Genomic DNA, 8,685 nt, shown 5'->3' on the forward strand with positions numbered 1-8,685 from the left:
ACTACAGTTTGAAACCAGGACATTGCACTTGCTCCTACCCTGAGGTATATTTGCAGTCCTAAGCTTTCTTTTTAGAGAAAGAAAAATACTAATCTAATTTCCAAGACAATCTCATTTTTCAGAACTTTGAAATTCAAAAAGAGCAGCACATTAAACTACATTAAAAACACATTTACCTATGCAAATGTCATTGAGAAATTTCTATATAAATGTGTTACTATGCACTACCTTTATCAGATACTCAATAGTCACCTGATACACAGTTCAATATTGATTTAAAATAGTACTATTCACTTTACAATTTTAATCTAAATATCTTCATTGGCAGCAATAAGTCATATTTTGATCTATGCCAAGTAATCTTATCTGTAGCACTTAAAGACATTCAATTATCTTTCTTGTTAGTGCTTTTCATACTTGTGTCCTTGTGTTTCTGTGTTTTCATTTGTTACTTCTTTTACTAAAAAATCAAACTGTTAAGTTGCTAAATGAATTTCCTCAACTTTAAATCCTGTATCTAAATGCAAGATTGGGATAAATATATATTAATAACAAATATACATGATAAACAGTTGAAATTTTAAATGTAGAAAATTTTTTATTAAATTTTTTTTGTGTGTTTTGGTTGTTAGCCTTAGTCTTTAATGGCTGTACCATCTCTCCAGCCCCATCCCCAAAATCTTAACTTAAAATTTTTCAGGTATTCAAAATGAAAAAAATACCTAGGTATTAAAAGTAAGAAATCCTTTTGTCCCATATTTTATTTTTATTTAATTAATTTTTATTTCAATTGATGAACATATAAATGTTTATTTGAAACTTCCTATTTCTGGAAAGGGGGATGTAGATATAGAAAGGAGCAATAGAAAGCGCTCACATATTCTAATAAAATAAAAGCACAAAATTATCCATTTTAAGGATAAGCTGGCCCTATAGAAATAAAAGGACTAATTGCTGCTAAGAATTAGTCATTTCAAATTTAGATAAAGGTCCAAGTCACATAGCTCAACAGAAAGAGGAACCTGCCTCTGGAACGGATGATTTAGGTTCAGTCCCTGGGACACACCTGGGACACACATGATGGAAGAAGGGAACTGTCCTCTGACCTTCACACTTGCACCATGGCACATGTATATCCACACATATACACAGATGCACAGAAAATAAATGACATGTTAAAAAATTAATTGCTAAAATACCTGAGATGTCCCGAAATTGTTTATTCTGAGAGATAAAAAGAACTAGATAATGTAATAATCAAAAAGGGAGCACTGACACTATACTATTTAGGGTGCTGCTGAAAATCAATCAGTAGTGAAGTTTGTTTCCATGTGGAGAACAAGAATAATAATAAACACAATGAGATTTCATGTGGCTGTTATTAATGTTTGCTAGTATAACATACTACTTTCCCCTCAGGCATCTTAATTCATTAAATGTCCTACATAGGTCATCATCTTATTTAAACATCAAAAGGATTTAAAAATATTTTATTTATTATTTTTATTTTATGTGTATGTGTGTATTGCCTGCATGTACATAAGTGCACCCATATCATGCACTGCCCGTGGAAGACAGAAGAGGCTCTCAGATCCCCTGGAACTGGAGTTACGGACAATTGTTAGCTGCCAGTTGGTGGGTGCTGGGATTCGAACCAGATCTTCTGCTAGAACAATCAGTGTTCTTAACTGCTGAACCATCTCTCCAGCCACAACAAAAGGATTTTATTAACTAATTTGATATTTCTATCTAGTCACATAATAAAAATGAAATATCTTATGGGTAACATTTTCCAAGTGATGTGTGGGTAGTTGACAAACTAAATGGGGAAGGGAGATAAAAACTTCTCTGGCTTTGAGGAATTATTGTTATTTAGACTTAAATGTTCAGTGTCTCTAACATCTATGGTACTTTAGTTTATAAAGCATATTTCACATTGCTGTATAACTTGAACCTCATTACACCCACCATGACCAGTAGGATGTAAAACAGGCAGGGGAAAGGAATGTAAATGCCACCTATCCTATTCATCCTATTCAATAATTAATCCTGAGGCTCTGTTCATTCCCCCTGAAGAGTCTGACTGCTAATCAACAACCACTATGGCACCAGAGACTGAGTTTCTCTCTCTTTTCATCATATCACTATGAAGTCACCACCAACACTGTAAAATTTTGGTTATTACATACTTTTTGTAGTTTGAGCTAAGAGCTCTGTTTATGAGTTTGCAAGGCCAACAGGGTTTGAGAGTGGCCAGCTGAGTCAGTTTTATTTATGTCACTTTTGTATCAACTTTCATAAATGTGTATATATGCATGTTAATACATATGATTATGTGCGTGACCAAACATGCATGCTCCAGATCTCATTTCAAGTACAGGCTGTCTAATTAACCTTTATAACATTTAATACACAGAGGAAAAGTATCCTGCTTGAGGTCTATTCATAGCATCTATAGACCTTGATTTATGCTGGCATTCAAAAGTAATTCAAACACAGAAAAAAAGAGGGAAATAACCAGATATTTTTAATATGAGAGAAGTTTTATGTTATAAAATGACATCGCTGCACAACAGTACTGAATGACCTTATTTATCATAAGCTCTCCTGAAAAATGTAAAACAAAGAGTGCCTTAAAACACTTATGCTTTCATTTTGATGATCTGTCAAGTCATAGAAGGGAAAAGCAGTGACAGTAAAATTGAACCTAACAATGCATTTTTTTTTACTAAACTTGGAAATACATGTTTGATTAAAGTACGCAAAAGATAATTGCTAATATTTTAGCCTTCTTGTAATCGTTCTTTTCTCCTTCACTGGTAACTTAGTTAAGATTATTCATACATCAAAAAGGCCAATGCAATTTATTGTTAATGAGAAATTGCCTCCTGAGCTCTTCAGTTTTGTAAACTGCCAAGTCTTATGCTGCTACATGATAAAGTACAAGCCTATATCATTAAGAAACTTGTGACTAAAAATAACACCTTAAATTCTTTCCAGTATAATCGCTCATTATACCATTGTTAAAATACCAGTCAGTGCCTCATTATCTTCTAGGACTGAATGTTTTCTTTCTCTTAACTGATGCCTGCTGTCCAGGGAAAAGACAAACACAACTATTTCATTTGGATGTTTTACCTTGATAGTTTTCCACACTCATTTAAGCTTAAGGAAAGACTGGATCATGAAAAAGTCTCAAGCATCTGTCTCATCTTTTCCATCTGGACTATCACCAATTTCCATGTGGGTAATTCCAACCAACTTCCAATATTTCTCCTTGCCTTACATCCTTACCTGCTCCAAATATGATTACTGCTCAGTTTGTTTCCTATGTGAGGTAAGATATGTTCCCCATTAGCTCAAGACATCAATATTGCCATTGAAAACAGAGGAAATCCCAAACTCCATGGTGCTTCTCCCAAAACAAAACTGCTTATTTTCACTTTTCCTTACAACAAACACTGGCCCTGCAAACAAACCACAATGCACTCACAGGGTCAGCACATATCTACCATGAATCGTTGTGTTCCCAGTACACAGTAGGCTGCTTTATGCTTCCTTGCCTTTACAGAAAAGAAGGAAAATGCAGTTGCTCTGGATTTGAATTCAATTAAGGAGTTCAATCACTGAACTGGAAGAAAATTTCAAGAAGGCAAATCCCCCATTCCTTCTGTCTTTTGAATTTCACACTCACACCCTCAGGCCACCTGTTATCTGAATAGATTTTAGTGCAAAAGCAAATAATTTCACGGCATTTTTACGTTTTCTAAGGATTTTTTAAAATACTCTATACAGAGCACATTTATTTGATCTGAACATAAGAAAATGCAAACAAATAAAGCATTATAGGGCCATAATTTAAAAGAAGTTATTTGAGCCCTTTATTTGACACATGACTTCCTACTTTCCAATTTAAAAACTCTCATTCCAAAATCTAATAAATCCTATATAAGAAAAAAATCTTTAAATTATACTTCTAAAGTTGTTACTTCTGCACATCGCATTGAATTACTCTTTTTCAAATGATTTGTTTCTAATAGACTTTCAGTATCCATAAAAATGGGAGAATTTTGTAGTTTAAATGATCCTTTATTTTTCACTTTGAATGTAGGTCTTTCCTTCCCTAAGAAAGCTGAGATGGAACTCATTTCTCTTTTCAGGTTATAATATCAGCTATGGACAATCAAAGATAATTGTATCACAAGATTAAAGAGAATTCTGTGTATTCCAGAAGGAGTTTTATGCCTAGGCATTTAAAAAAAAGTATTCATATTCAGTTGGTCCGAGTGCAGTACAACTAATTGATCACAACCAGTTACAGATTTCTCTGTTCCTTCTCCAATCTCACTGCTTCACTTGACCATCCTTAAAAAAAATAAAAAATAAAATAAAAAAGTATTCATACTGATTCAAGGGTTTCATACAATATATCCTGATCGTAGTCACAACCCCAACACCTTCTCCACTATCTCCCTATTATGGTGCCTGACTTCATGTGCTCTATTATTATATGTCTTTTTTAAAGGCCTAGTAAATCTACTCTGTGTTTCCTAACTGCTCTTGAAAGTGAATCATTCCGTTGGAGTTTGATCAACCTATCAGGCATCATACCAATACAGAAAACTGACTCTCTGTATCTGTTGCCAATAGCTCTCCAACGAGGGCTGGGGCATTTTTGTAGATTAATCAGTTTCATTCATTTGAGCTTTTTTCTATATGCATCAGAAATCCATAATAAAAGTTATGATTGTGAATAAGTGCTTTGTCAAGGTGTTGTTTACCTGCTCAATATTAGCTATGATCATCAAGCATACACCTTAAAAAGACTTTAAAATGTTTCTCTCAATTGACCCACAACTGGACAAACTGCAGAGAATAAGAGACAGCAGAGTGCTTATCCTTAAATAGGACACTTATACCAAACATCTACCATCCAAGGCTCAGGGACCATTGGGGGAAATGGGGGAGAAAATCTGTAAAGAGTCAGAGATGGTGGATGATCATAAAGAATCAGAGTTTTCCAGACAGCTGAGTAGTTACTGTCATGCATTTATAGCAACTGTGACAGCATATACAAGTCCCACATAAGCTCAAGCCAGACAAAATCCAAGCATAGGCATGGGGAGGTGGATAAGAAGCCTCAGTCTTAGCTGAGGAACTACTGGCAACCAATAGCTGCTGGGAGGATGGACCCACACCAAAGGACATTTTGCCTTAAACCTGACCTGATAGGCCTTGATATGTGTGGCAGAGTACATTAAATCAGGAGCGGTAACTAAGAGGGGTAAAGATAGGGTAGGAGTCTAAATATGAACAAAATGTAGTATATGAAATTCACAAAAAAATTCAATTAAATTTTTAAAAGAAGAAAAGCAAAGGCATAAAAATCTCTTAATCATTGTAATAACATTTCATGTGTTTCAGTCAATGACATAATTTTGAACCTTTGGCTAATGAATTGATCATGATATCAGGACTTAAGCTAGTTCTAAGTCTAGCATCTTGGGATGTTAAGACAACTATTTCAAGCCATCACATTATTATATGAGGAATCATTTCATGATTCCACAGAAAACCCTGGGGAAACCAAAGGATAATGTAAATGCTATTGTCAGGGAGAGACTATACAATATCCTTTCAAAAAGCATGTGCTAGATTAAGTACAGCACATGAAGAAAACTTAAACTGCACCATTTCAAAAGTCTATCTTTATTCTTCCTTCTTCTCTCACTCCTTCTCTCCTTCCCTCCCTCCTTCCCTTCCTGTCTTGCTTCCTTCTTCATTTTTAGAAATACATCTTTGTACATTGTGCAAGTGAGCCTGGTCTTCTTAGTAGCTGAGGCTTACAGGCTTGACACCTCATCTAGACTTTTTCTACTCTTAGGAGCCTATAGATATTGGTTACTAACCTCTGTGTTAACCCTTAGAATGCTCACCTTGATATAAATGACAGATATATCTGTGATTAAAATTCAAGATGAAAGATTGGGGTGTATTAGAAGGATGTCTACACCTTTAAGTACTGAAGATAAAAAAATGAAAATTATTCAATCAGAATTCCAATTGTCAGACTGCTACATGTATCCAAGTAAGGCTGTGTGGGATTTTCTGTCTTTTTTATAACATGGGATCTGTTTGTACCTATATCACACGATTACCGTATGCTTTATTCTCTTTGCATTATATAGTGAGAGATAGCTGCCACTGAGAGTATGCAAGATTGCTCATAATTACTCAGCTACATAATTGTTATTATCCATGTCGTGGAAAGTGTTAATATAATGTTTACAAAATCTCTAGTTTTGGGTTTGGTAGGTACAGTGGAACAATAAAAGAGCATAATACATAGTTCCATATGTCTTTGAAATTTAGATACATGGTTTTGCTTTTAAGGCCCATTATGAACAGCATATGAAACAGCGAAACAGAATTTCAGATTCATAATCTTCCTTGACTACACTAATAAATGCAGGATAAAGAAAAATGTTGGCTCTTAGGATGAGCTGAGTAGCCTCCAGTGTACACATTTACACTGAAGGACATTTGGGTATAAACAGCTGAATAAATAGGACTCTGTATGTATGGCAGAGTGCATAGGGTTTGGTGGAGGGGGCATAAAGGGAGGCATGGATAAAGGAGGGGGTCTGGATTTGAGTGAGAAATATGTGAAATTTAAAAATCCCCAAAGAAGTGAAAAAAAATTTAAAGTGAAAAAAGTAAAAAAAAAAGAAAAAAGAAAAGAAAGAAAGAGAGAAAGAAAGAAAAAAAGAGATGTCTGATAGATTATGTAGAGTGTAAATCTTTAAAAATGTGAGTTTTAGAACCACTTCTGCTTTTAGTACAGTTGTTATCTTTCTCTTTGATGTTATATTTCCTCATAACTTAATTACTAACCCTTGGGATGCATAAAATAGTTACCCTGCATATTTCAAGGCTTGAATCAACAAATGTTAAATATACCATGTAATATAAAGCTTCTTATGCACTGAGCATTTTCACTTAATGCATTGGTTAGCTGTGTTTGTGCATTACAACCCCATGGTTTCAAATTTTTATCTTTGTAATCTTTGAAAATGTGAACAGAAACACAAAGAGAAAACTGTCTGAAATGGAGAAGATAAAGAAAAGAGATGCCAGAAAATGCATCTTTTCTTTACTTTTTCCTATTGAAGCATACAATAAAGTTGTTGAAAATTATTCAGTATTTCAAAGTCACTGCTATGAGGTCAGAAGTTCCCATAAAAAAAACTTTACTGTTAATATGAGAAATGGTAACTATGGAGTGCTTCAAATTCTAACATTTAAGCTGTACAGTTACTATAGAAATGCAATTTCAAACACTGGTTCGGTATGAACCATATGTTATTATTCATTTTTTCCTGAGGATGTTCTTAGTAGAAAAAAACTGGAATGCTAGATTATGAAACTTGTGCATAGGGCTCAGTTGTTCATAACTTAAGAAGTTTATCAATACTGCTCTAGAGCACAGTCTGGAAAAATAGTCTGCTGAGACTAGAGGTGCTCTTCACTGCCTGCTTTTATAACATAATTCATCATAACCATGAAGCAGCAAGTGGTTGATATGTTTTCTTATTAGAATACAGAATACTATGGTATACTATTAACATATTTTCAGAAGCTTAAAGATTCAACATCATATAGAAATAGAATTTTAGGATTGCTTTCAGTTGGGCCAGTAAGATGATTCAGCAGGCAAAGGCACTTACTGCCAAGCCTGATGACCTAAGTTCAATGACTAGGACCCACATGGTGGAAGGAGAAAAACTAATTACTTCAAGCTGTTTTCTGAATTCCACATGTGATCATGACTTGTACAGGCTATCACATACAAGATAAATAAATGAATGTATTAAAATAATTTTCAAAATGATTTTCTTTTGTTTTTTATTATTTTTTCTTTATTCTTAAGCATTTCATACATGTAGACAATGAAATATGATCATGTATACCTCATTTCCCTCTCTAACTGTCCACCATGTCACTCCTAAGATTTCTCCCTTTCAACTTCATGTTAGTCCAGTTGATGCTGCCCATATATTCATGAGTGTGGGCCACACACTGGAGTATGGGAAAACCCACCAGTGGCCACATCCTCAGAACGGAGTGATTCTCTCTTCCCTAGAAACTGTCAACTGTAAATAGTTCCTCAGTAATTTGTGGGGGCCTGGAGATCATTTACATCATCTATGCCAGATTTTGACTGACTTGATCTTAGGGCAGGTGTTATATAGGTAAACACAGCAGAAAATTTCCATGCTTTACAATATCTATTACTAGTCCCAGTGCTTATAAATAATATACATGGTTACTCTATAAAACTTGAAAAACAAAAATGAAAAAATTGTAAAAACTCCCAAGTCATTTTAACATCCATATGTAACAACTATTCATCTTATATGTATTTTCATCTAGCTTAATTCAAGTAGTTCAAGTAGGTTTTATGCATATTTTCCTTCGTAATCTCTTTTCTCACATTTAAAACCTCATATCATCATGTGATGTTAGACATACTGTTATACATACAGTAGGACTTGAGAAAATAAACTACAGCCTAGATGTGCTTCTCAGTGATAGAACACTTGCCTTTTATGTGCAGGGCTCCGAGTTCCATTCCTACTATCACACACACACACACACACACACACACACACACACACACACACA

The 8,685-nt window shown here is 34.4% G+C and overlaps 1 protein-coding gene across 1 annotated transcript in view; it reads right to left on the reverse strand.

Moving 5' to 3' along the window:
* Positions 1 to 8,685, reverse strand: part of Htr2c (5-hydroxytryptamine receptor 2C) — a 293,810-nt gene that overhangs the window by 205,171 nt on the left and 79,954 nt on the right. The window lies entirely within an intron of this gene.

Source organism: Nannospalax galili, unplaced genomic scaffold (genome assembly GCF_000622305.1).
Source record: "Nannospalax galili isolate Female #2095 unplaced genomic scaffold, S.galili_v1.0 scaffold641, whole genome shotgun sequence".
NCBI classification, from domain to species: domain Eukaryota; kingdom Metazoa; phylum Chordata; class Mammalia; order Rodentia; family Spalacidae; genus Nannospalax; species Nannospalax galili.